This window comes from Protopterus annectens, chromosome 2.part0 (genome assembly GCF_019279795.1).
Source record: "Protopterus annectens isolate FY-2018-M chromosome 2.part0, PAN1.0, whole genome shotgun sequence".
In the NCBI taxonomy this organism is placed as follows: domain Eukaryota; kingdom Metazoa; phylum Chordata; order Ceratodontiformes; family Protopteridae; genus Protopterus; species Protopterus annectens.
This window is the reverse complement of record NC_056728.1, coordinates 15228620-15255460: the sequence shown is the minus strand read 5'-3', so window position 1 is coordinate 15255460 and position 26841 is coordinate 15228620. Positions and strand designations below refer to the sequence as shown.

Genomic DNA, 26841 nt, shown 5'->3' with positions numbered 1-26841 from the left:
ATACGCTCCATAGCTTTACAGACCAGACTAGTCAGGCTTATGGTGTGATAGTTTCCGGGGTCCGTTGTGGCACCACCTTTGTGGAGTGGGATCACTGTAGCTGTACCCCATTCTTTGGGTACATATCCTGTAGTAAGGCTAAGTTTGAACAGTGACTTAATGTGAGGGTTCAGTTCTTCTTGGAGCTCGTGTAAGACACAGCCTGGGACACCATCCGGTCCCATAAATGCTGTGTTTTTTGCTTTGGAGAGGGCAGCTTTCACCTGTGCATCTGTGATGTCAGGGAGGTTACATTCAGTTGGGATAGTTGCTTGCTCTTTGGGGGGGCCTTCTATGGTTATGTCAAAAACCTAGATGGCAATGCTCAGGTCTGTTCTGAGCTAGTAAAAATGGAACAAAATACACTGATCCCACTGACATTGCCAACATCTTGGCTGACAGGTTCAGTGCAAATTCCCCCCCCCCCCCACCACCACCTACAGGGCCTATTACTATTCCAGGGGATTGTGTAACTCCAATTATTACTGATATGTTGGTTAATAAGGCTCTATCTAAAGCTAAAAACACTGCCTCCATGGGAGAAGATGGTGTCCGGCTGTCATAAGCTCCAAAATGAATTAACCCCGCATCTGAATACCCTGTTCAGTCTCAGCCTCTCGACAGGTTATGTGCCCATAGAATGGCGCACAGCAACGGTGGTTCCGCTGCACAAAGGTGGGCCCACAACTGACCCTGGGAACTACCGACCAATAAGCCTGATCAGTCTGATCTGTAAGGCAATGGAGCGAATCATTATGGAACTCATAAATGGAGAGACTGGGAACCTCCAAACACTTGACCCCACACAGTTCGGCTTCGTCAAGGGAAGATCATGCCTCCTGAACCTGGTGGACTTCTTTGAGACAGTTACTCAGGCTATAGATAAGGGAAAGGAGGTACACACAGCTTACCTTGACCTTGCTAAAGCATTTGACACCATTCCCCATTCGGGTATTATTGATAAACTCACCAACCTGGGCATAAACCCTTACGTCACAAGATGGATCACAAACTGGCTCTCAGACAGATCCCACAAAGTAAGAGTAGCGGGCTCTATGTCCAAATCCAGACCAGTAATGAGTGGTGTGCCTCAGGGCTCTGTTCTGGGGCCCCTCCTGTTTGGCATATACTTCTCAGAACTGTCCTGGGGCCCCTCCTGTTTGGCATATACTTCTCAGAAGTACAGGCAAGCACTGAAGGGCTTTGGCTGACCAAGTTTGTGGATGACTGCAAACTGGGTGCTATAATAGAGTCTCTGGCTGACATGGATATCCTCCAGAAGGGCCTTAATGAGACTGATGCATGATGTCAAAGCCATGGTCTCAAGCTAAATGCTAAAAAATGCGTAGTAATCCCCTTTGGAAAAAACAGAGTACCCACGAACTACCACATAGGAGGTAACCCCCTGAAAATTGAAGAAGTAATAAGGGATCTAGGGACCCAAGTAGACAGTCATCTTTTCTTATTAACCATGTTGCCAACGGTGGTTAGAAAATCCTTCTATGTGACCCATCTGATCACAAAAGGGTTCGCATCAAGATCTAAGGATGTAGTGGTGCCCCTCTACTCTTCCCTCATCAGACCCATTATTGAGTACAATGCACCAATTGAAATGTACCTGGCTAGGCATCTCCAGCAGCTGGAGAGACCACAGAGGTACCTCACTAAGAGGACTACTGGCCTCAAACAGTTGCCCTATGCAGCACAATTGAAAAAAACTAAGGCTTTTCTCTGTTGCATACCACCTTCTCAGAGGTGATCTCTGTCTAACATACAGAGCCATGTCCAACCCAGAACTGTTGAACATGCTCCATCTTAGCAGAACCAAATCTACTCGAGCTACACGCTTTAGGGATATAAACCTCAGCACAACAATGAATAGAACATGCTGGAGGGATAGATTCCCTTCGCAAAGACTTTCCTTGCTATGGAACAAGGTCCCAATCTACATAAGACAGAGCCCCTCACTATCACTCTTCAAGAGGAACCTTGACGAGTGGATGGGTAACAGAAAGTTCACACCAGGGATCATACCAACAGCTCTACTAGATAGGGGCCAAGGGTACTAGCTGCTAGATCAAGGGCCTAGGGAACTAACCAAAGGGGCGGTGAATACCGCACAATGTGGCTGGGCTAATATATGTCTTCGGGCAGATAGCCCGGTACCTACCTATGAACCTATGAACATGTATGGGCAGTCTATTCCAGAGTATATTAGTAGTTTAAAAACCCCGTCTGCATGGTTTAGTGTACCGGGCAGCACCGGTTAGCTAGGGTTAAATTATTCCTGGCTCCACTAAGTCTCCTCTTCAGTTTTTCACTTGAAACTAGTCTAACTCTTAACCTAAGCACTCAACAAGCATCCTACAGTCCAGCACTCGCTCAGACCTAATAGCAAGCACTAATATACCCCGACACTTGACTTCCCAGCAGTGCAAGGCTTTTTATCCACCCCTCACCAACCAAGCGACTAAGCAGCTCACCCTACTATTCAAGCATGACCAAAGGGCAACTTCAGCTGTACTCTCCAGTCCAGCTGGTGAATCTGGGTATCCTGAGGCAATGTTACAACTGCCTCATGTACACGGTCAGCCCTCTCCTCCTACCACAAAACACTAACATATGTGAGAGATGCAATTATACAGCCAAACTGGAGGCTAAGGTCTCTCCACCCGACTGGAACAGACAATCATGAGGAGAAGGTTAACACTTGCACCACAACGCCAGCCTCACATAGACCTACTAAACCAGCACTGGCAAAAAATACACATAAATACATGAAATCATACTTGGAGGCTCTAAATAAAAACCTGCAAAAGCATCAGAGAGCTCCAAAGCAGACACCCACAAAACCTGCACCTCCCATCACAAACCAGACAACACATAAAACACAAAATCAATGTGCCGCACAATCACAGCCCTTAAGGCGAAATAACATACCTAACACACTAGTAATAGGTGACTCAATAGTCAGGCACACTGACGCCCCACTCACTAGGCTGGACAAGGAGAAGGTTACTGTTAGCTGCTTATCGGGAGCCAGAATCCACCACATAACACAAGCACTCAGGTCACTCCAGAACAAGTACGAATATGACTCTGTCATTGTTCATGTTGGTGTGAATGACCTAAGATGTACCTCTCTGGACTACATGAAAAGAGACATGGAAGAGCTCTCTGATCATGTAGCCCAGGTGGGTATGACCATGACCCTGAGTAGCATCCTGCCCTCACCAAGAATAATACCTCAGTATCAAGAAAAAAATGATCAATTTCAACAATTGGCTAAGCTTCTGGTGTCATTCAAAGGGGATCCAGTGTCTGTCAGCCTGGGATGACATGCTCAACAAGTCACATTGCTTCACAAGAGACGGCTTGCACCTGTCACCCTTTGGCTTTCAAATACTGGCCAAGGCTCTTGCTGCCCCCATAGTGCCTTTTTTTAGGCAAGGCTCAAAATTCAAACCCACCACCGTAAACAGCACAAGTAAAAAAATGAGGGTTATGCTACTCAACGCCAGGAGTTTACATTTCAAAATGCATGTGCTCAAAGCACTCCTAAGTATGGAGAACGTCAACATCTGTGCAGTAACTGAAATCTGGTTCAAGGCTCTAGAAAGCACTCCAGCACTACTGGGCTACAACTCATACCACACATTTTGGCCACAGAACATGGACGAAACACAAAAGGAAGGGGTGTATCCATATTTATCAAGGATACCCACACCTCCAGGTTAGTGGTGCAGCATGATACCTCTGAGATCATCTATGTGTAACTACCATCGGGCAAATCTGCAATGCAAATTGTGGCTTGCTACAGATCACCCTCCATGACCCAGGACCACCACTCCGCCTTTCTGGAGACACTGGAAAACATGAAGGTCCTACTGAACACCCTGATATTGGGTGATATGAATTATCCTACCATTAACTGGGAAAACTACTTGAGTACAAACTCCCAAACTCAGTGCTTCCTGGAATTTATCAACTCAAATGCCGTGGATCAGCTGGTAAACTCCCCTACCAGAGGCCTCAACATATTTGACCTGGTCATCACCAACATGGGCGACAGGTGTTCCGTACCGGAAGTCAACCCGTCACTGGTTAGATCAGACCATAAACTAATCACCCTGGATGTCCACACCCCCCCACCACCCCCAACCAAGGAAACCACAGTGAAAAACTTTTCTAAAGCAAACTTCACCTTATTTAAGGCAGAGGTGGTAGGTTTCATAGCCCACACACTAAAGGATAACACTGCCAAAGATGCAGAATCCTTTACAATTGTACTCTATGAACACCTACAAGGATGCATGGATCGTGCCATCCCTAGCAAAACCAAGACTCACTCCCCAAAGAGAAGGAAACCAGTCTGGTGGACCCCTGTCATAAACAGGTTATACAACAGAAGGAGGAAACTAGTTCAGAAAAAAAGCAAATCCCAAGAAGGAAAGACATCCCTGATCAGTATCAGTAAGAAACTAAGGTCCCTCATAAAATCATCCAAGGCTAACTTCGAAAGAAAAATAGCCAAGGATTTGAAAGATAACCACAAAGCCTTCTTGAGCTATGTCAAGAATCTAAGTGGCAACTTGCAGATATGCTCTGAGCTAGTGCAAAATAGCACAAAATATACTAAACCTACTGATATTGCCAACATCCTGGCAGATAGATTCAGTGCAAACCTCACCTCCCTCTCACCTTCAAAAGGGCCCACAACTATACCAAAAGAGTGTAGAGTCCCAGAAATCAGAGAAGCACAGGTGAAAACAGCCCTTTCAAAAGCCAAAAACACAGCATCAATGGGGCCAGATGGTGTCCCAGGCTGCGTCTTGCACGAACTACACAACAAACTAACCCCCCACCGAAACACGTCGTTCAACCTCAGCCTCTCCACAGGCTACGTGCCCATAGAATGGTGCACAGCAATGGTTATTCCACTCCACAAAGGAGGGGCCACAACTGACCCTGGTAACTATCCCCCCATAAGCCTGACTAGCCTGGTCTGCAAGGCTATGGAGCGCATCATCATGGAACTCATTAACAAAGACATTGGGAACCTCCAAACACTTGACATGACCCAGTTTGGCTTTGTTAAGGGCAGATAATGCCTAATAAATCTGGTTGACTTCTTCGAGGCAGTCACCAAGGCCATAGATGAGGGAAAGGTGGTTCACAAAGCCTACCTTGATCTCGCCAAGGCATTCAACACCATTCCCCACTCAGGTATTATAGAAAAACTCACCAGCCTGAACATAAACCCCTACGTCACAAGATGGGTGCCGACTGGCTTACAGACAGAACTCACACGGTAAGAATAGCGGGCTCCAGGTCCGACTCTAAACCAGTCACACGTGATGTCCTGCAAGGCTCGGTTCTCGGACCCCTACTGTTCATCATATATTTTTCAGAAGTACAGGCAAACACAGAAGGAAAATGACTAACCAAGTTCGCCGATGGCTGCAAACTGGGAGCCATAATTGACTCTCCGGCTGACACGGACATCCTTCAAAAAGGCCTTACTGAGACAGACACCTGGTGTCAAAGTCATAGCCTCAAGCTAAATGCCAAAAAATGCATAGTCATCCCATTTGGGAAAAACAAAACACCCATGGATTACCACATAGGCGGCAACCCCCTTAATACAGAAGAGGTAATAAGAGATTTGGGGACCCAGGTAGATAGTAATCTCTCCTTTGACAATCCTACTGCCAAAGTAGTTAGGAAATCCTATGTGGCCCATCTAATTAATAAGGGGTTCGCATCTAGAAATAAAGAGGTTATAGTGCCCCTCTACTCGTCACTCATCAGACCCATCATAGATGCCCCATTTGGGCTGTACCTCACAAGACACTTCCAACAGCTGGAAAGACCACAAAAGCACCTCACCAAGAGGATCACTGGCCTCAAACATGTCCTATGCAGCCCGACTGAAAAAACTCCGGCTGTACTCAGTGGCATATCGCTTACTCAGAGGTGATCTCTGCCTGACTTACAAAGCCATGTCCAACTCAGAATTGATGGACATGCTCCACCTAAAGAAATCCAAGTCACTGCTAGCCACGCGCTCTAGTGAGCTAAACCTTGCCACAACAATAAATATAACATGCTGGAGGGATAGATTCCTGTCACAGAGACTCCCCATGCTTTGGAACAAAATTCCTAACTACATTAGGCAGAGCCCTTCACTAACACTCTTCAAAGGATGGATAATAGAAAATACACCCCTGGGGATCACTTCACTGGCTCTGCTTGACAGAGGCTCAGTTAATTAATCAATAGGGCGGCGAAAGCCGACACACTCTGGCTAGGCTTATAAATGCCCTTGGGCAGATAGCCTAGTACCTACCTATTAACTTATGAACCTATGATGTAGAACTTTTTTTTTCTCTAGTGAATACAGAGGACTTTTCCTGGTGTCAAGCATCACTCAATTCTTGGAGGTCAACAGTTATTTTCATTTGGTGTTGACTGTCCCACACATGGTCTCTGTTTGAAATTATGACTTTAATTTTTAAGTGATCCAGGGGAACCTAGACATTCTAATTTTGTACTTCCAAAGTGGACCTATATTGTGATGATCTTCAGGAATGCTTCCTTGAAGTAGCATAAAGTACTGAATTTGTTCAAGTGGCACTGACTTAAATGGAGCCCATTTTATGGAGTGGACTTTGTCAGCTGTTGAACTGAGGGAAATATGTTTTTCATGACTCAGAAAGATGTAGAGTTGGATGAGTTCAGTTACTGTTTGCCAGCTTCTCGTTTCTGCTTAGATCACTTAATACAATGAGTTCCCAGTTTCACATTATAAGTAAACCTGCACAGCCTCTTCAGCCACTGAAGCATGGAAGTCAGACCAAATGGAAATAGAGGCAACAGAGGCATTTTAACCTGAATAACAACATGGTCCCTGTGAACATAGTAGGAGGTTTCCATGTTAGCTAAAGATTAAGTGAGGTTACAGGGCAACACTGCCCTCACCTTCATGTTTTGTTTCAAGTGTGGGATACTGTTAGCTAGTGCAACATTTTTTGAGTATCAAATGTCCTGAATGAGCCAAAATGAAGTCATGGAAGTACAGAGTGAACCAGTTTTGCATGACATTTATGTGCACACCTTTCTGTGATAGGTGAACCCATCCCTGTCATACCTATCTGACCACTTTACTTGGATGTCCATGTCGGCAATATAAATGCTTCCTTGCCCTGCAATTGTTTCTCATGGTATTATTAATTGTGCACCTTATTCTCTCCACTGCAGCAATGGACCCTGCCCCCCAACAATTTATTCCGTGTAACACCGCCGACTAGCATATAATACCCTACAGTCAGCACTCATTAATAAACTTGATGACTTGTACAATTGTGTCCAACAAATCTCTTATGGGTATCTGGTATATGACATTCCTCCCAGGTACATCAAAATGGCTGCTGGATCACTGTGTGACTCGGCTGCATGCTACAACACCTGCTTAAGCTGCTGCCACCTCATGCCAGGCTCCCAAAACCATTTAACATTACATGCATCTTGCCTTTGGGTGACAGCTTCTGTCTCATAATACAGCCAATGCTGTAGCCTCTTGATAAATGGTGGTCAACCAACCAGATGTTCTTAAGCTTCATCTTGCCCAAGCTGTAAAGCACAAGTAAAAGAGTTAAAGCAATAAACTACTAACATAAGTCTTGTATGAGATGAAATTCCACCTACCCAGCTTCTTGATATCATATTTTGATGTCCCTAACCTGTGGACATACGATCTGAAATGCATAGGGCGTGTACCTGTTTCCATCTAGCCCACTCAGCTCCACTGTTTTCTGGAGTATAGCCTTTAGGTGATGCTGCATTAGTGGATCTCCTTCCTGGTGACAGAAGAAGAGTCCTGGTTGGATGTCTTGCTGTGTCTGGTATACATCCAGCACTTCTGCCAAATCTCAGGCCAAGCCTGCTGGTTATGAATACATAAACGTTGACCGTACCTCTTCTGTTCCATTTTGGACATTGCTACAAACACCCCTTTAAGATGTGGAGACATGCTCTGATGGTAGGAAAATGGACTTACCCTTCCTCTTATTTGGCTGCACCAGCTCAGATCATCTAAATGCTTCATAAAAACCATAAGAAAACAAGATCTGAATAATAAAGCCTCATATGGAACTATGCATATGCTTGTGATGGCGCAACACAATGTCTGCAGTACAACAGGCCCTTTGGGGTACTTTTTGTCCCACTTTATTGGGCATTAATTCCCCAACCATTGAACATGGCATCTGCCCAAACCTGTAGCTTGATGACACCAGTTTGGTACTGATTAGGATCTTCTGTCCTTACCAGGACTATAATGCAAGTAATTCATGACTATCATATAAGCTCAAATCTTGTGAGGCAGAATGGGACATGCTATTTCCTATCTACAAGTTACGCTGATCAGAAGAAAGTGTTATTGCAGGGAGGGAATTAATCATCAGCCACCATTCACATTCACCCACATGACTTAGTACGATCTGGCACTGGAGTTGCATTTGAATCCAGCCTCCTGAAACCGGCCCACTGTAAATGAGAAAGGGAATCTGTTAATGAGTTATCTAAACTTGGTACATGCAATGCTATGACAGAGGCATTCATCATTAAGACTCTAAAAGTGAAGCGTCAATTCAACCCCCCATGACCCCTTTTCTCCGCAACTGATTATTTACAGTGTAAACCATGCTATTGTTATCTGATAAAAGCCATAGCACCTGGCTCCTCATCTCTTCTCCCTACAACTCCAAAGTCACTACATGGAGAAGAGCTCTATGTGAAACTGACACTCGTACCCTGTCTCTAACCTTCCATGACCAAGGCATGCTTAACTAATGTCCATTGAAATAACCCCAAAAGCCACTGCCCCTACAGACATCTGTAAATATTTCTATGGGTTCTTGGTGTACCACACTCTGCCATATTGCCGCCACATTGAAATCTTTAATAAAATTGTACCACACCTGTAAATCCCTCTTCATGTCCAAGGATAGCCTAATGCTGTGGTGGAGCTTTGTAAGACCTGAACCTTTTGTAGACAAATGTCTCATGAAAGATCTGAGTACCATTGCTTACTGTACTAGTTCCTTGTTTCACTAGAAAGAAAGTTACTGTTTGTCATTTTTGCATTTAGTTACTTGTAACACATTGCACTCAAGTTACCTGGCACTTGCTCACTAAAGCAATTATATAAGTCAGCACTAAAAATTAAAAGCACTACACCCTCACTCCCCACTGGCCCCTGTTTTCAATTATTAAGGAATTCCCAATATTATTCTAGCATGTCCAAAGGTCAGTTGTCAATCTCCTCTCCGGTCCAGCTGGTGAATTTGGGAATCTTGAGGCAATGTTATAACTGCCTCATGTACACAGACATCCCTCTCCTCCTCCCACATAACACAAATACTTGCGAGAGATGCAGCTATTTAGCCAAACTGGAGGCTGAGCTCTCTCAACTCAGGACTGGCAAGACCAGACAGGAGGAGAAGGCAACTACACACTCCACAAAACCAGCCTCACATAATGCTACCACACCACTGAATCAAACACATAAACACACAAAGACATACTCGGAGGCTCTGAGTAAAAATTTACCTAAACAGCAGAGGCCTCCAAAGCAGACACCCAAACAACTGCTACCTCAAGACACCCCACAAGCAACACATAAACCACAAAAGCAGCGTGCAAAGCAGTCACAGCCCTTAAGGCCAAATACAACACCAAACATACTTGTCATAGGTGACTCCATAGTCAGACACACTGCCGTCCCACTCACCAGGCTGAACAAGGAGAGGGTCACAGTAAGCTGCCTATCGGGCTAGAATCTGCCACATAACACAAGCACTCTGGTCACTCCACGGCAAGTACAAATATGACACAGTCATTGTCCATGCTGGTGTGAGCGACCTGAGGCGTACCTCCCTGGACTACATGAAAAGAGACATAGAGGAACTCTCTGATTATGTAGCCCAGGCAGGTATGACCCTGACCCTGAGCAGTATCCTTCCTTCACCAAGAATGATGCCACAATATAGAGACAAGATGATCAGCTTTAACAATTGGCTTAATGTCTGGTGTCATTCAAAGGGGATCCAGTGTCTGTCTGCCTGGGATGACATGCTTGACAAGCCACGCTGCCATGAGGGCGGCTTGCACCTGTCACCTCTGGGATTCGGATATTGGCTAAGGCTCTTGCCACCCCATAGTGCCTTTTTAGGCAAGGCTCAAATTCTAAACCTACCACCCTAGAAAACAAAATGGGAAGAAACTGAGGGTAATGCTGCTCAATGCCAAAAGTCTAAATCTCAAAATGCATGCACTCGAGGCCCTTCTCAGTATGGAGAACATCGATGTCTGTGCTGTAACTGAAACCTGGTTCAAGGCTCCTGAGAGCACCCCGGCACTATTAGGTTTTACCTCATATCATGCGTTCCGGCCCCAAAACCCGGACCACACCACAAAAGGAGGGTGTATCCATATTCATAAAGGATACCCACACCTCCAGGTTGGTGGCAATGCACGAAGCTTCGGAAACTATCCAGGTGCAACTAACCATAGGCAAAACTGCTCTACAAATTGTAGCATGCCACAGGCCACCCTCTCAAACTCAGGAACCCCACACAGCCTTCCTGAAGACACTGGAGGGTATAAATGTATCTCCAAACACCATCATATTGGGTGACTTCAACTACCCGAATATAGACTGGGAACATTACTCAAGCCCTAACTTTCTAGCCCAATGGTTCCTGGAGTTCATAAATTCAAATGCCATGGAACAGCTAGTCACTGTTCCCACGAGAGGAGAAAATATACTAGATCTCATTATCACAAACATGGGGACAAAATGCTCCGCTTTGAAGTATATCCCTCATTGGTGAGATCTGATCATAAACTAATCTCACTGGAAATCCACATCCCGCCCCACCCCAAACAAAAAGACCACAGTGAAGAACTTCTCTAAAGCAAACTTCACACTACTCAAGACTGGTGTGGTATCCTTCAAGGCCCCTGAGCCAGTGGAAACCACAACCAAAGCTGCGGAAGCCCTTACAAATGCCTTCTATGAACACCTCCAGGACTGCATGGATCAGGCAATCCCAAATAAAACCAAGACTCTTTCCACAAAGGGCAAGCGTCCAGTCTGGTGGACCCCAACCATTAACAAACTTTACAATAAGAGGAGAAAGCTATTACATGATAGAACAAAATCTATAAAAGGGAAGTCACCCCTGATCATTATTAGTAAAAAATACGAGCACTCATAAAATCAACTAAGGCCAATTTTGAGAGAAAAATTGCCATGGATTCAAAGGACAATCATAAGGCCTTTTTCAGCTATGTTAGGAACCTGGGTGGAAACTCCCAGATATGCTCAGAATTAGTCCAAAATGATACAAAATCACTGAACCCACAGACATTGCCAACATACTGGCAGACAGGTTCAGTGCAAACTTCACCCCTCTCCCCTAAAGGAGAGATAACTATCCCAGCAGAGTGTAGCCTCCCAGACATCTCAAATGTGCAGGTGAAAGCTGCTCTCTCTAAAGCTAAAAACACAGCATCAATGGGACCGGATGGTGTCCCCGGCTGTGTGCTACACGAGCTAAATGAGGAATTAAACCCGCACATAAGGCAGCTGTTTAATCTCAGCCTTACCACAGGATACATGCCCAAGGAGTGGCGTACGGCAACTGTGGTCCCACTCCACAAAGGCGGTGCCTCTACGGACCCTGGTAATTACCGCCCCATAAGCTTAACAGGTCTAGTCTGCAAAGCTGTGGAGAGGATCATAATGGAGCTCATAAACAAAGATATAGGGGACTTGCAGACATTGGACCCGACCCAGTTTGGCCGTCAAGGGCAGATCATGCCTTTTGAACTTGGTCGACTTCTTGAAACAGTCACCAAGGCCATTGATGAGGAAAGGCAGTCCATACAGCCTACCTTGACCTTGCAAAGGCCTTCGACACAATACCCCACTCGGGTATTGTAGAAAAACTTACCAGCTTAAATGTAAACCCATATGTCATAAGATGGGTTGCAAACTGGCTTAAGGACAGAACCCACAGGGTTAGAGTTGCTGGCGCTATGTCAGACTCCAAGCCGGTCACAAGTGGTGTCCCACAGGGCTCGGTCCTTGGCCCCCTATTGTTCGGCATCTACTTCTCAGAAGTACAGGCCAACATGGGAGGACTTTGGCTGACAAAGTTTGCAGATGACTGCAAACTGGGCGCCATAGTGGAAAGTGCATCGGACACAGATATCCTTCAGAAGGGACTCACGGAAACAGATAGCTGGTGCCAGAGCCATGGCCTGAAGTTAAACACCAAAAAATGTATAGTCATACCCTTCAGGAAAAACAAGGTAACCCCAAGCTACCATATAAGTGGCAATCCACTAAGCACAGAAGAGGTTATCATGGACCTGGGGAGCCAGGTTGACATTGGCCTTTCTTTTGACACCCACGTTGCTAAAGTGGTTAGAAAGACCTTCTACATTGCCCACCTGATCATGAAGGGATTCACATCCAGATCTAGTGAGGTCATTGTTCCCCTGTACTCTTCACTTATCAGACCAATGATCGAGTACAATGCCCCATTCGGGATGTATCTCACCCGACATCTGCAGCAATTGGAGAGACCCCAAAAGTTCCTCACCAAAAGGATAAAGGGACTCCAAAATCTGTCATATGCTGCCAGATTGAAGAAACTCCAGCTCTATTCAGTTGCATACCGTCTGCTCAGAGGTGACATGTGCCTGACATACAAGGCCATGTCCAACCCGGAATTAATAGACATGCTCCACCTCAAAAAATCCAAATCCACCAAAACCACTAGAGCAAGTGACTTAAACCTTAGCACGGATATAAATAGGACATGCTGGAGGGATAGATTTATCACTCAGAGACTCCCCTATGCTGTGGAATAAAATCCCGATCCATGTGAGGCAGAGCACCTCGCTGGCTCTGTTCAAGAGAAATCTTGACCTGTGGATGGAAGATCATAGGTTTATCCTGGGAATCATCTCTGTGTCACTGCTGGACAGAGGCACAACAAACTAATGGGCACAGTATTTTTTCATATAAGGTGTGGCGTAAGCCACAAAAATTTGGGCTAGGCTTATAAATGCCTTAGGGCAGATAGCCTAGTATAAACCTATGAACCTATGAACCAGGATAACCTGCATGTGAAATTCAATAAGATGGCTAATTTTTGCAGTTTTTTCAGTGAAATTTTCCTTTGCCCCAACACCTGATCCAACCTTGCTCTCACTTTTTGCACCTTGTCATTTAGCAGCCTGCCTAATCCCTATGTGCTATAATTCTCAAGACTTTAGAATGAAACCTTATTGTTTGTCCCTTCCCCTTTATCTGCTGCTTTTGGGACCCCCCGGTTCTATAAGCAACTGGTGGAAAACATGAAGTGCTAGCTGACATTTTGCTGTGTTCCTCCTCCATACAAAGATAAAATAATCCAGGTAATGCACGCTGTAGTCCTCATCTGACCTCTGCACTGTGATCCAGTGCTCAAAGGTACTAAATCTCTCAAATGTGGCACAAGTGATGGACCAGCCCATAGGTGTATACCTGTCCATGTAATAATGACCCTTAAAGACCATTCCCAGCTATTCTTGTTCTTTGTGACATATCGATAGCACCATCAAGGCTGACACTGTCAGTCATTGCTATTAAATCCACTCTTTTCTTTCTCTCACCTTTGCTACTGTTGTATCACATGACACATAACCCCTTTGGAATGTGACAGTTGATGGATGAGGTGAAATTTTCCAGGCTTTTTCTCTAATAACAAGCCTCCAGATGACTCTCTAAAATCCCACCTGGATGGACAAGTGGACAAGTTAATGTACATGCTATCACTTTCTTTTCCAATTTTCAGTAGACCAGGCCTGCTTATTCTTTGGCTGATTTCACATTCTTGGAACTTACTCCCTTTTTTGTTCCCCTTTCCTGAAATTCTAAAACTTTTAGAAACCATTTCATAACAGAGCCACTGCCTTTTAACTGGATAATTTTGTAGCACCTCACTTAAAATGGTCTCTGTTGCTGTCATTGAGAGTGGATGTTGTATTACCCCTGTACATCTGGGCCACTGAACTGTTGCCTCATAAGCTGAAAACATGCATTTGCAGAGAAATTTGGCCTCCTGCAGGACAAGTACTTGTGCCAGAAATTGTAGGGAAAGGGGTCAAGCACTGACCAAAATTATATTGTTAGCACCTACCAGCCACCCCATCCTCCCACAAACACAACTTCTTCATGATTATCCTTCTATGCTTTCAGCATACCAAGCCCCTGAGTTCGTCCTAAAATGCATTTGTCATCTGTGTAGCTGGGGACCCATAATCTGTTTTCAGGGTACTTCCTCTTGTCTCTAACCAACACATTTAACCCATGTCCATCCAAGATTACCAACTTTTGAGATACAACAACCTCATCTTCATGTAATCCTTGTCATATCTCTGCATCTTCTGGCTCCCTTGTGCAAGGCACACAGTGGTCACCTTATTGAAAGGTTCCCACTTTCCTACTAACATCCTAATATGTCTGCATATGTCAAAAACTAATTACCCAAATGCCCCATGCATGCCTGATTACACCTTTCCTCTTCCTTCCTGCTGTGTTCCCACCATTGCTGGTCTTGTCCTGTACCTTAACCCCCTCTTCCCTATTCAGTAATGAAAATAGATCCAAATGTTCCCCCTAGATAGCATGACCTTCACCTTCTCAGTCAAATGAAAACCTATGACTTGATTAAATGTCCCCCCTAGATAGCTTTACCTTCACCTTCTCAGTCAAATGAAAACCTATGAATTGATTAAATATTCCCCCCTAGATAGCTCTACCTTCACCTTCTAAGTTAAATGAACACCTACGACTTGATTAAATGTTCCCCCATAGATAACGCTACCTTCACCTTCTCAGTCAGATGAAAACCTACAACTTGATTAAATGTTCACCCTAGATAGCCCTACCTTCATCTTCTCAGTCAAATGAAAACCTACAGCTTAATTAAATGTTCCCCACTAGATAGCTGTACCTTCACCTTCTCAGTCAAATGAAAAACTACAACTTGATTAAAAGTCCCCCCTAGATAGCTCTACCTTCACATTCTCAGTCAAATGAAAACCTACAGCTTGATTAAATGTCCCCTGATAGATAGCTCTACAGTCACCTTCTCAGTCAAATGAAAACCTACGATTTGATTAAATGTTCCCCCCTAGATAGCGCTACCTTCACCTTCTCAGTCAAATGAAAACCGACTATGTGATTAAAACGTCCCCCCCTAGATAGCTCTACCTTCATCTTCTCAATCAAATGAAAACCTATGACTTGATTAAATGTTCCCACCTAGATAGCTCTACCTTCACCTTCTCAGTCAAATGAAAACATATGACTTGATAAAATGTTCCCCCCTAGATAGCTCTACCTTCACCTTCTCAGTCAAATGAAAACCTACGACTTGATTAAATGTTCCCCCCAAGATAGCGCTACCTTCACCTTCTCAGTCAAATGAAAACCTACGGCTTGATTAAATGTTCCCCACTAGATAGCTCTACCTTCACCTTCTCAGTCAAATGAAAACCTACGACTTGATTAAATGTTCCCCCCAAGATAGCTCTACCTCCACCTTCTCAGTCAAATGAAAACCTACGACTTGATTAAATGTCCCCCCCCCCCTAGATAGCTCTACCTTCACCTTCTAAGTCAAATGAAAACCTACGACTTGATTAAATGTTTCCCCCCCCTATATAGAGTTACCCTCACCTTCCCAGTCAAATGAAACCTACGACTTGATTAAATGTCCCCGCTAGATAGCTCTACCTTCACATTCTCAGTCAAATGAAAACCTACAATTTGATTAAATGATCCCCCCTAGATAGCTCTACCTTCACCTTCTTAGTCAAATGAAAACCAACGACTTTATTAAATGTTCCACCCTAAATAGCTCTACCTTCACCTTCTCAGTCAAACGAAACCTACAACTTGATTAAATGTTCCCTCCTAGATAGCTCTACATTCACCTTCTCAGTCAAATGAAAACCTACGACTTGATTAAATGTTCCCCCAAGATAGCTCTATCTTCACCTTCTCAGTCAAATGAAAACCTACAACGTGATTAAATGTTCCCCCCAGATAGCTCTACCTTCACTTTCTCAGTCAAATGAAAACCTAGGACTTAATTAAATGTTCCCCCCTAGATAGCGCTACCTTCACCTTCTCAGTCAAATGAAAAGCTACGGATTGAGTAAATGTTCGCTACTAGATAGCTCTACCTTCACCTTCTCAGTCAAATGAAAACCTATGACTTGATTAAATGTTCCCCCCTAGATAGCTGTACCTTCATCTTCTCAGTCAAATGAAAACCTATGGCTTGATTATATGTCCTCCCCTTGATGGCTCTACCTTCACCTTCTCAGTCAAATGAAAACCTACGACTTGATTAAATGTTTCTTCCTAGATAGCGCTACCTTTACCTTCTCAGTCAAATGAAAACCTATGACTTGATTAAATGTTCCCCCATAGATAGCTCTACCTTCACCTTTTCAGTCAAATGAAAACCTATGACTTGATTAAATATTCTCCCCTAGATAGCGCTACCTTCACCTTTTCAGTCAAATGAAAACTTACAGCTTGATTAAATGTTCCACCGTAGATAGCTCTACTTTCACCTTCTCAGTCAAATGAAAACCTACGGCTTGATTAAATGTCCCCACCTAGATAGCTCTACCTTAACCTTCTCAGTCAAATGAAAACATACGACTTGATTAAATGTTCCCTCGTAGACAGCTCTACCTTCACCTTCTCAGTCAAATGAAAACCAACGACTTGATTAAATGTTCCCCCCTAGATAGCTCTACCTTCACCTTCTCAGTCAAATGAAAACCTGCAACTTGATTAAATGTTCCCCCTAGATAGCTCTACCTTCACCTTCTCAGTCAAATGAAAACCTACGACTTGATTAAATGTTCCCCCCTAGATAACTCTACCTTCACCTTCTCAGTCAAAAGAAAACCTAAGAATTGATTAAATGTTCCCCCCTAGATATCTCTACCTTCACCTTCTCAGTCAAATGAAAACCTACGACTTTATTAAATGATCTCCCCTAGATATCTCTACCTTCACCTTCTCAGTCAAATGAAAACCTATGACCTGATTAAATGTCCCCCCCTAGATAGTTCTTCATTCACCTTCTCAGTCAAATGAAAACATATGACATGATTAAATGTTCCTCCCTAGATAGCTCTTCCTTCACCTTCTCAGTCAAATGAAAACATATGACATGATTAAATGTTCCTCCCTAGATAACTCTACCTTCACCTTCTCTGTCAAATGAAAACCTAAGGCTTGATTAAATATTCCCCCCCTAGACAGCTCTACCTTCACCTTCTCAGTCAAATGAAAACCTACGACTTGATTAAATTTTCCCCACTAGATAGCTTTACTTTCACCTTCTCAGTTAAATGTCCCCACCTAGATAGCTCTACCTTAACCTTCTCAGTCAAATGAAAACATACGACTTGATTAAATGTTCCCCCTAGACAGCTCTAACTTCACCTTCTCAGTCAAATGAAAACTTACGACTTGATTAAATGTTCCCCCCTAGATAGCTCTACCTTCACCTTCTCAGTCAAAAGAAAACCTAAGAATTGATTAAATGTTCCCCCCTAGATATCTCTACCTTCACCTTATCAGTCAAACGAAAACCTATGACTTTATTAAATGATACCCCCTAGATATCTCTACCTTCACCTTCTCAGTCAAATGAAAACCTATGACCTGATTAAATGTCCCCCCCTAGATAGCTCTACCTTCACCTTCTCGGTCACATGAAAACCTACGACTTGATTAAATGTTCTCCAATGGATAGCTCTACATTCACCTTCTCTGTCACATGAAAACCTACGACTTGATTAAATGTTCTCCACTAGATAGCTCTACCTTCACCTTCTCAGTCAAATGAAAACCTAGGACTTGATTAAATGTTTCCCACTATATAGATCTAGCTTCACCTTCTCAGTCAAATGAAAACTTATGTCTTGATTAAATGTTCCCCCATAGATAGCTCTACCTTCACCTTCTCAGTCAAATGAAAACCTACGACTTGGTTAAATGTATCCCCCCAGATAGCTCTGCCTTCACCTTCTCAGTCAAATGAAAATCTATGACTTGATTAAATTTTCCCCCCAAGATAGCGTTACCTTCACCTTCTCAGTTAAATGAAAACATACAACATAATTAAATGTTCCCCCTAGATAGCTCTACCTTCACAATTTCTGTCAAATGAAAACTTATGACTTGATTAAATGTTCCCCCTAGACAGCTCTACCTTCACTTTCTTAGTCAAATGAAAACCTACGACTTGATTAAATGTTCCCCACTAGATATCTCTACTTTCACCTTCTCAGTCAAATGAAAACCTACAACTTGATTAAACGTTCCCTCTAGATAGCTCTGCCTTCACCTTCTCAGTCAAATAAAAACCTACGACTTGATTAAATGTTCCCATATATAGCTCTACCTTCACCTTCTGTGTCAAATGAAAACCTATGACTTGATTAAGTGTTCCCCCCTAGATAGCTCTACCTTCACTTTCTCAGTCAAATGAAAACCTACGACTTGATTAAATTTTCTCCCCTAGATAGCTATACCTTTACTTTCTCAGTCAAATGAAAACCTACGACTTGATTAAATTTTCTACCCTAGATAGCTATACCTTTACTTTCAAAGTCAAATAAAACCTCGACTTGATTAAATGTTCCCCCCTGTATAGCTTTACCTTCACCTTCTCAGTCAAATGAAAACCTATGACTTGATTAAATGTTCCCCCAGATAGCTCTACCTTCACCTTCTCAGTCAAATGAAAACCTAAACCCATTAAATGTTATCCCCCAAGATAGCTCCACCTTCACTTTCTAAGTCAAATGAAAACCTACGACTTGATTAAATGTTCCACCTTTGATGGCGCTACCTTCACTTTCTCAGTCAAATGAAAACCTACAACTTGATTACATTTTCTTCCCTAGATAGCTATACCTTCACCTTCTCAGTCAAATGAAAATCTACGACTTGATTAAATATTCCCCCCTAGATAGCGCTACCTTCACCTTCTCAGTCAAATGAAAACTGATGACTTGATTAAATGTTTCCCCTAGATAGCTGTGCCTTCACCTTCTCAGTCAAATGAAAACGTACAACTTGATTAAATGTTCCCCCTAGATAGCTCTAACTTCAAATTATCAGTCAAATGAAAACCTACGAATTGATGAAATGTTCCCCCCTAGATAGCATTACCTTTACCTTCTCAGTCAAATGAAAATCTATGACTTGATGAAATATTCCCCCCCTAGATAGCTCTACCTTCACCTTCTCAGTCAAATGAAAACCTACGACCTGATTAAATGTTCCCCCCTAGATAGCTCTACTTTCACCTTCTCAGTCAAATGAAAACATATGACATGATTAAATGTTCCACTCTAGATAGCTCTGTCTTCACCTTCTCAGTCAAATGAAAACCTATGACTTAATTAAATGTTCCACCCTAGATAGCTCTACCTTCACCTTCTCTGTCAAATGAAAACCTACAACTTGATTAAATGTTTCCCACTAGATAGCTCTACCTTCACCTTCTCGGTCAAGTGAAAACCTACGACATGATTAAATGTTCTCCACTAGACAGCTCTGTCTTCATGTTCTCAGTCAAATGAAAACCTACGACTTGATTAAATGTTCCCCCCTAGATATCTCTACCTTCACCTTATCAGTCAAACGAAAACCTATGACTTTATTAAATGATCCCCCCTAGATATCTCTACCTTCACCTTCTCAGTCAAATGAAAACCTATGACCTGATTAAATGTCCCCCCCTAGATAGCTCTACCTTCACCTTCTCGGTCACATGAAAACCTACGACTTGATTAAATGTTCTCCAATGGATAGCTCTACATTCACCTTCTCTGTCACATGAAAACCTACGACTTGATTAAATGTTCTCCACTAGATAGCTCTACCTTCACCTTCTCAGTCAAATGAAAACCTAGGACTTGATTAAATGTTTCCCACTATATAGATCTAGCTTCACCTTCTCAGTCAAATGAAAACTTATGTCTTGATTAAATGTTCCCCCATAGATAGCTCTACCTTCACCTTCTCAGTCAAATGAAAACCTACGACTTGGTTAAATGTATCCCCCCAGATAGCTCTGCCTTCACCTTCTCAGTCAAATGAAAATCTATGACTTGATTAAATTTTCCCCCCAAGATAGCGTTACCTTCACCTTCTCAGTTAAATGAAAACATACAACATAATTAAATGTTCCCCCTAGATAGCTCTACCTTCACAATTTCTGTCAAATGAAAACTTATGACTTGATTAAATGTTCCCCCTAGACAGCTCTACCTTCACTTTCTTAGTCAAATGAAAACCTACGACTTGATTAAATGTTCCCCACTAGATATCTCTACTTTCACCTTCTCAGTCAAATGAAAACCTACAACTTGATTAAACGTTCCCTCTAGATAGCTCTGCCTTCACCTTCTCAGTCAAATAAAAACCTACGACTTGATTAAATGTTCCCATATATAGCTCTACCTTCACCTTCTGTGTCAAATGAAAACCTATGACTTGATTAAGTGTTCCCCCCTAGATAGCTCTACCTTCACTTTCTCAGTCAAATGAAAACCTACGACTTGATTAAATTTTCTCCCCTAGATAGCTATACCTTTACTTTCTCAGTCAAATGAAAACCTACGACTTGATTAAATTTTCTACCCTAGATAGCTATACCTTTACTTTCAAAGTCAAATAAAAACCTACGACTTGATTAAATGTTCCCCCCTGTATAGCTTTACCTTCACCTTCTCAGTCAAATGAAAACCTATGACTTGATTAAATGTTCCCCCAGATAGCTCTACCTTCACCTTCTCAGTCAAATGAAAACCTAAACCCATTAAATGTTATCCCCCAAGATAGCTCTACCTTCACTTTCTAAGTCAAATGAAAACCTACGACTTGATTAAATGTTCCACCTTTGATGGCGCTACCTTCACTTTCTCAGTCAAATGAAAACCTACAACTTGATTACATTTTCTTCCCTAGATAGCTATACCTTCACCTTCTCAGTCAAATGAAAATCTACGACTTGATTAAATATTCCCCCCTAGATAGCGCTACCTTCACCTTCTCAGTCAAATGAAAACTGATGACTTGATTAAATGTTTCCCCTAGATAGCTGTGCCTTCACCTTCTCAGTCAAATGAAAACGTACAACTTGATTAAATGTTCCCCCTAGATAGCTCTAACTTCAAATTATCAGTCAAATGAAAACCTACGAATTGATGAAATGTTCCCCCCTAGATAGCATTACCTTTACCTTCTCAGTCAAATGAAAATCTATGACTTGATGAAATATTCCCCCCCTAGATAGCTCTACCTTCACCTTCTCAGTCAAATGAAAACCTACGACCTGATTAAATGTTCCCCCCTAGATAGCTCTACTTTCACCTTCTCAGTCAAATGAAAACATATGACATGATTAAATGTTCCACTCTAGATAGCTCTGTCTTCACCTTCTCAGTCAAATGAAAACCTATGACTTAATTAAATGTTCCACCCTAGATAGCTCTACCTTCACCTTCTCTGTCAAATGAAAACCTACAACTTGATTAAATGTTTCCCACTAGATAGCTCTACCTTCACCTTCTCGGTCAAGTGAAAACCTACGACATGATTAAATGTTCTCCACTAGACAGCTCTGTCTTCATGTTCTCAGTCAAATGAAAACCTACGACTTGATTAAATGTTCCCCACTAGATAGCTCTACCATCAAATTCTCAGTCAAATGAAAACCTATGACTTGATTAAATGTGCCCCCCTAGATAGCTCTACCTTCACCTTCTCAATCAAATGAAAACCTATGCCTTGATTAAATGTTCCCCACCAGATTTCTCTACCTTCACCTTCTCAGTCAAATGAAAACCTACGACTTGATTAAATGTTCCCCACTAGATAGCTCTACCTTCACCTTCTCGGTCAACCTACAACGTGATTAAATGTTCTCCACTAGACAGCTCTGTCTTCACGTTCTCAGTCAAATGAAAACCTACGACTTGATTAAATGTTCCCCACTAGATAGCTCTACCTTCAAATTTTCAATCAAATGAAAACCTATGACTTGATTAAATGTGCCCCCCCAGATAGCGCTACCTTCACCTTTTCAGTCAAATGAAAACCTACGACTTGATTAAATGTTCCCCACTAGATAGCTCTACCATCAAATTCTCAGTCAAATGAAAACCTATGACTTGATTAAATGTGCCCCCCTAGATAGCTCTACCTTCACCTTCTCAATCAAATGAAAACCTATGCCTTGATTAAATGTTCCCCACCAGATTTCTCTACCTTCACCTTCTCAGTCAAATGAAAACGTACGACTTGATTAAATGTTCCCCACTAGATAGCTCTACCTTCACCTTCTCAGTCAAATGAAAACCTACGACTTGATTAAATGTTCCCCACTAGATAGCTCTACCTTCACCTTCTCGGTCAACCTACAACGTGATTAAATGTTCTCCACTAGACAGCTCTGTCTTCACGTTCTCAGTCAAATGAAAACCTACGACTTGATTAAATGTTCCCCACTAGATAGCTCTACCTTCAAATTTTCAATCAAATGAAAACCTATGACTTGATTAAATGTGCCCCCCCTAGATAGCTCTACCTTCACCTTCTCAGTCAAATGAAAACCTACGACTTGATTAAATGTTTCTTCCTAGATAGCGCTACCTTCACCTTTTCAGTCAAATGAAAACCTACGACTTGATTAAATGTTCCCCCATAGATAGCTCTACCTTCACCTTTTCAGTCAAATGAAAACCTATGACTTGATTAAATATTCCCCCCTAGATAGCGCTACCTTTACCTTTTCAGTCAAATGAAAACTTACAGCTTGATTAAATGTTCCACCCTAGATAGTTCTACTTTCACCTTCTCGGTCAAATGAAAACCTACGGCTTGATTAAATGTCCCCACCTAGAAAGCTCTACCTTAACCTTCTCAGTCAAATGAAAACCTACGACTTGATTAAATGATCCCCCCTAGATAGCTCTACCTTCACCTTCTCAGTCAAATGAAAACCTACAACTTGATTAAATGTTCCCCCTAGATAGCTCTACCTTCACCTTCTCAGTCAAATGAAAACCTACGACTTGATTAAATGTTCCCCCCTAGATAGCTCTACCTTCACCTTCTCAGTCAAAAGAAAACCTAAGAATTGATTAAATGTTCCCCCCTAGATATCTCTACCTTCACCTTCTCAGTCAAACGAAAACCTACGACTTTATTAAATGATCTCCCCTAGATATCTCTACCTTCACCTTCTCAGTCAAATGAAAACCTACGACCTGATTAAATGTCCCCCCCTAGATAGTTCTTCATTCACCTTCTCAGTCAAATGAAAACATATGACATGATTAAATGTTCCTCCCTAGGTAACTCTACCTTCACCTTTTCTGTCAAATGAAAACCTAAGGCTTGATTAAATATTCCCCCCTAGACAGCTCTACCTTCACCTTCTCAGTCAAATGAAAACCTACGACTTGATTAAATGTTCCCCACTAGATAGCTTTACTTTCACCTTCTCAGTTAAATGTCCCCACCTAGATAGCTCTACCTTAACCTTCTCAGTCAAATGAAAACATACGACTTGATTAAATGTTCCCCCTAGACAGCTCTAACTTCACCTTCTCAGTCAAATGAAAACTTACGACTTGATTAAATATTCCCCCCTAGATAGCTCTTCCTTCACCTTCTCAGTCAAATGAAAACATGTGACATGATTAAATGTTCCTCCCTAGATAGCTCCACCTTCACCTTCTCGGTCACATGAAAACCTACGACTTGATTAAATGTTCTCCACTAGATAGCTCTACATTCACCTTCTCGGTCACATGAAAACCTACGACTTGATTAAATGTTCTCCACTAGATAGCTCTACATTCACCTTCTCGGTCACATGAAAACCTACGACTTGATTAAATGTTCTCCACTAGATAGCTCTACCTTCACCTTCTCAGTCAAATAAAAACCTACGACTTGATTAAATGTTTCCCACTAGATAGATCTAGCTTCACCTTCTCAGTCAAATGAAAACTTATGTCTTGATTAAATGTTCCCCCATAGATAGCTCTACCTTCACCTTCTCAGTCAAATGAAAACCTACGACTTGATTAAATGTATCCCCCATATAGCTCTGCCTTCACCTTCTCAGTCAAATGAAAACTTATGTCTTGATTAAATGTTCCCCCATAGATAGCTCTACCTTCACCTTCTCAGTCAAATGAAAACCTACGACTTGGTTAAATGTATCCCCCCAGATAGCTCTGCCTTCACCTTCTCAGTCAAATGAAAATCTACGACTTGATTAAATTTTCCCCCCAAGATAGCGTTACCTTCACCTTCTCAGTTAAATGAAAACATACAACATAATTAAATGTTCCCCCTAGATAGCTCTACCTTCACCTTCTCAGTCAAATGAAGACTTATGACTTGATTAAATGTCCCCCCCTAGATAGCTCTACCTTCACAATTTCTGTCAAATGAAAACTTATGACTTGATTAAATGTTCCCCCTAGACAGCTCTACCTTCACTTTCTTAGTCAAATGAAAACCTATGACTTGATTAAATGTTCCCCACTAGATATCTCTACTTTCACCTTCTCAGTCAAATGAAAACCTACAACTTGATTAAACGTTCCCTCTAGATAGCTCTGCCTTCACCTTCTCAGTCAAATGAAAACCTACGACTTGATTAAATGTTCCCCTATATAGCTCTACCTTCACCTTCTGGGTCAAATGAAAACCTATGACTTGATTAAGTGTTCCCCCCTAGATAGCTCTACCTTCACCTTCTCAGTCAATTGAAAACCTACGACTTGATTAAATGTTTCTTCCTAGATAGCGCTACCTTCACCTTTTCAGTCAAATGAAAACCTACGACTTGATTAAATGTTCCCCCATAGATAGCTCCACCTTCACCTTTTCAGTCAAATGAAAACCTATGACTTGATTAAATATTCCCCCCTAGATAGCGCTACCTTTACCTTTTCAGTCAAATGAAAACTTACAGCTTGATTAAATGTTCCACCCTAGATAGCTCTACTTTCACCTTCTCAGTCAAATGAAAACCTACGGCTTGATTAAATGTCCCCACCTAGAAAGCTCTACCTTAACCTTCTCAGTCAAATGAAAACCTACGACTTGATTAAATGTTCCCCCCTAGATAGCTCTACCTTCACCTTCTCAGTCAAATGAAAACCTACAACTTGATTAAATGTTCCCCCTAGATAGCTCTACATTCACCTTCTCAGTCAAATGAAAACCTACGACTTGATTAAATGTTCCCCCCTAGATAGCTCTACCTTCACCTTCTCAGTCAAAAGAAAACCTAAGAATTGATTAAATGTTCCCCCCTAGATATCTCTACCTTCACCTTCTCATTCAAACGAAAACCTACGACTGTATTAAATGATCTCCCCTAGATATCTCTACCTTCACCTTCTCAGTCAAATGAAAACCTACGACCTGATTAAATGTCCCCCCCTAGATAGTTCTTCATTCACCTTCTCAGTCAAATGAAAACATATGACATGATTAAATGTTCCTCCCTAGGTAACTCTACCTTCACCTTTTCTGTCAAATGAAAACCTAAGGCTTGATTAAATATTCCCCCCTAGACAGCTCTACCTTCACCTTCTCAGTCAAATGAAAACCTACGACTTGATTAAATGTTCCCCACTAGATAGCTTTACTTTCACCTTCTCAGTTAAATGTCCCCACCTAGATAGCTCTACCTTAACCTTCTCAGTCAAATGAAAACATACGACTTGATTAAATGTTCCCCCTAGACAGCTCTAACTTCACCTTCTCAGTCAAATGAAAACTTACGACTTGATTAAATGTTCCCCCCTAGATAGCTCTACCTTCACCTTCTCAGTCAAAAGAAAACCTAAGAATTGATTAAATGTTCCCCCCTAGATATCTCTACCTTCACCTTATCAGTCAAACGAAAACCTACGACTTTATTAAATGATCCCCCCTAGATATCTCTACCTTCACCTTCTCGGTCACATGAAAACCTACGACTTGATTAAATGTTCTCCACTAGATAGCTCTACATTTACCTTCTCGGTCACATGAAAACCTACGACTTGATTAAATCTTCTTCACTAGATAGCTCTACATTCACCTTCTCGGTCACATGAAAACCTACGACTTGATTAAATGTTCTCCACTAGATAGCTCTACCTTCACCTTCTCAGTCAAATAAAAACCTACGACTTGATTAAATGTTTCCCACTAGATAGATCTAGCTTCACCTTCTCAGTCAAATGAAAACTTATGTCTTGATTAAATGTTCCCCCATAGATAGCTCTACCTTCACCTTCTCAGTCAAATGAAAACCTACGACTTGATTAAATGTATCCCCCCAGATAGCTCTGCCTTCACCTTCTCAGTCAAATGAAAACTTATGTCTTGATTAAATGTTCCCCCATAGATAGCTCTACCTTCACCTTCTCAGTCAAATGAAAACCTACGACTTGGTTAAATGTATCCCCCCAGATAGCTCTGCCTTCACCTTCTCAGTCAAATGAAAATCTACGACTTGATTAAATTTTCCCCCCAAGATAGCGTTACCTTCACCTTCTCAGTTAAATGAAAACATACAACATAATTAAATGTTCCCCCTAGATAGCTCTACCTTCACCTTC

At 42.2% G+C, this 26841-nt stretch overlaps 1 protein-coding gene across 2 annotated transcripts in view; it reads left to right on the top strand.

Annotated features, from left to right (window-relative positions):
- LOC122792925 (signal-induced proliferation-associated 1-like protein 2) overlaps window positions 1-26841 on the top strand; it is a 2084855-nt gene that overhangs the window by 164015 nt on the left and 1893999 nt on the right. The gene's annotated exons all lie outside the window — the stretch shown is intronic.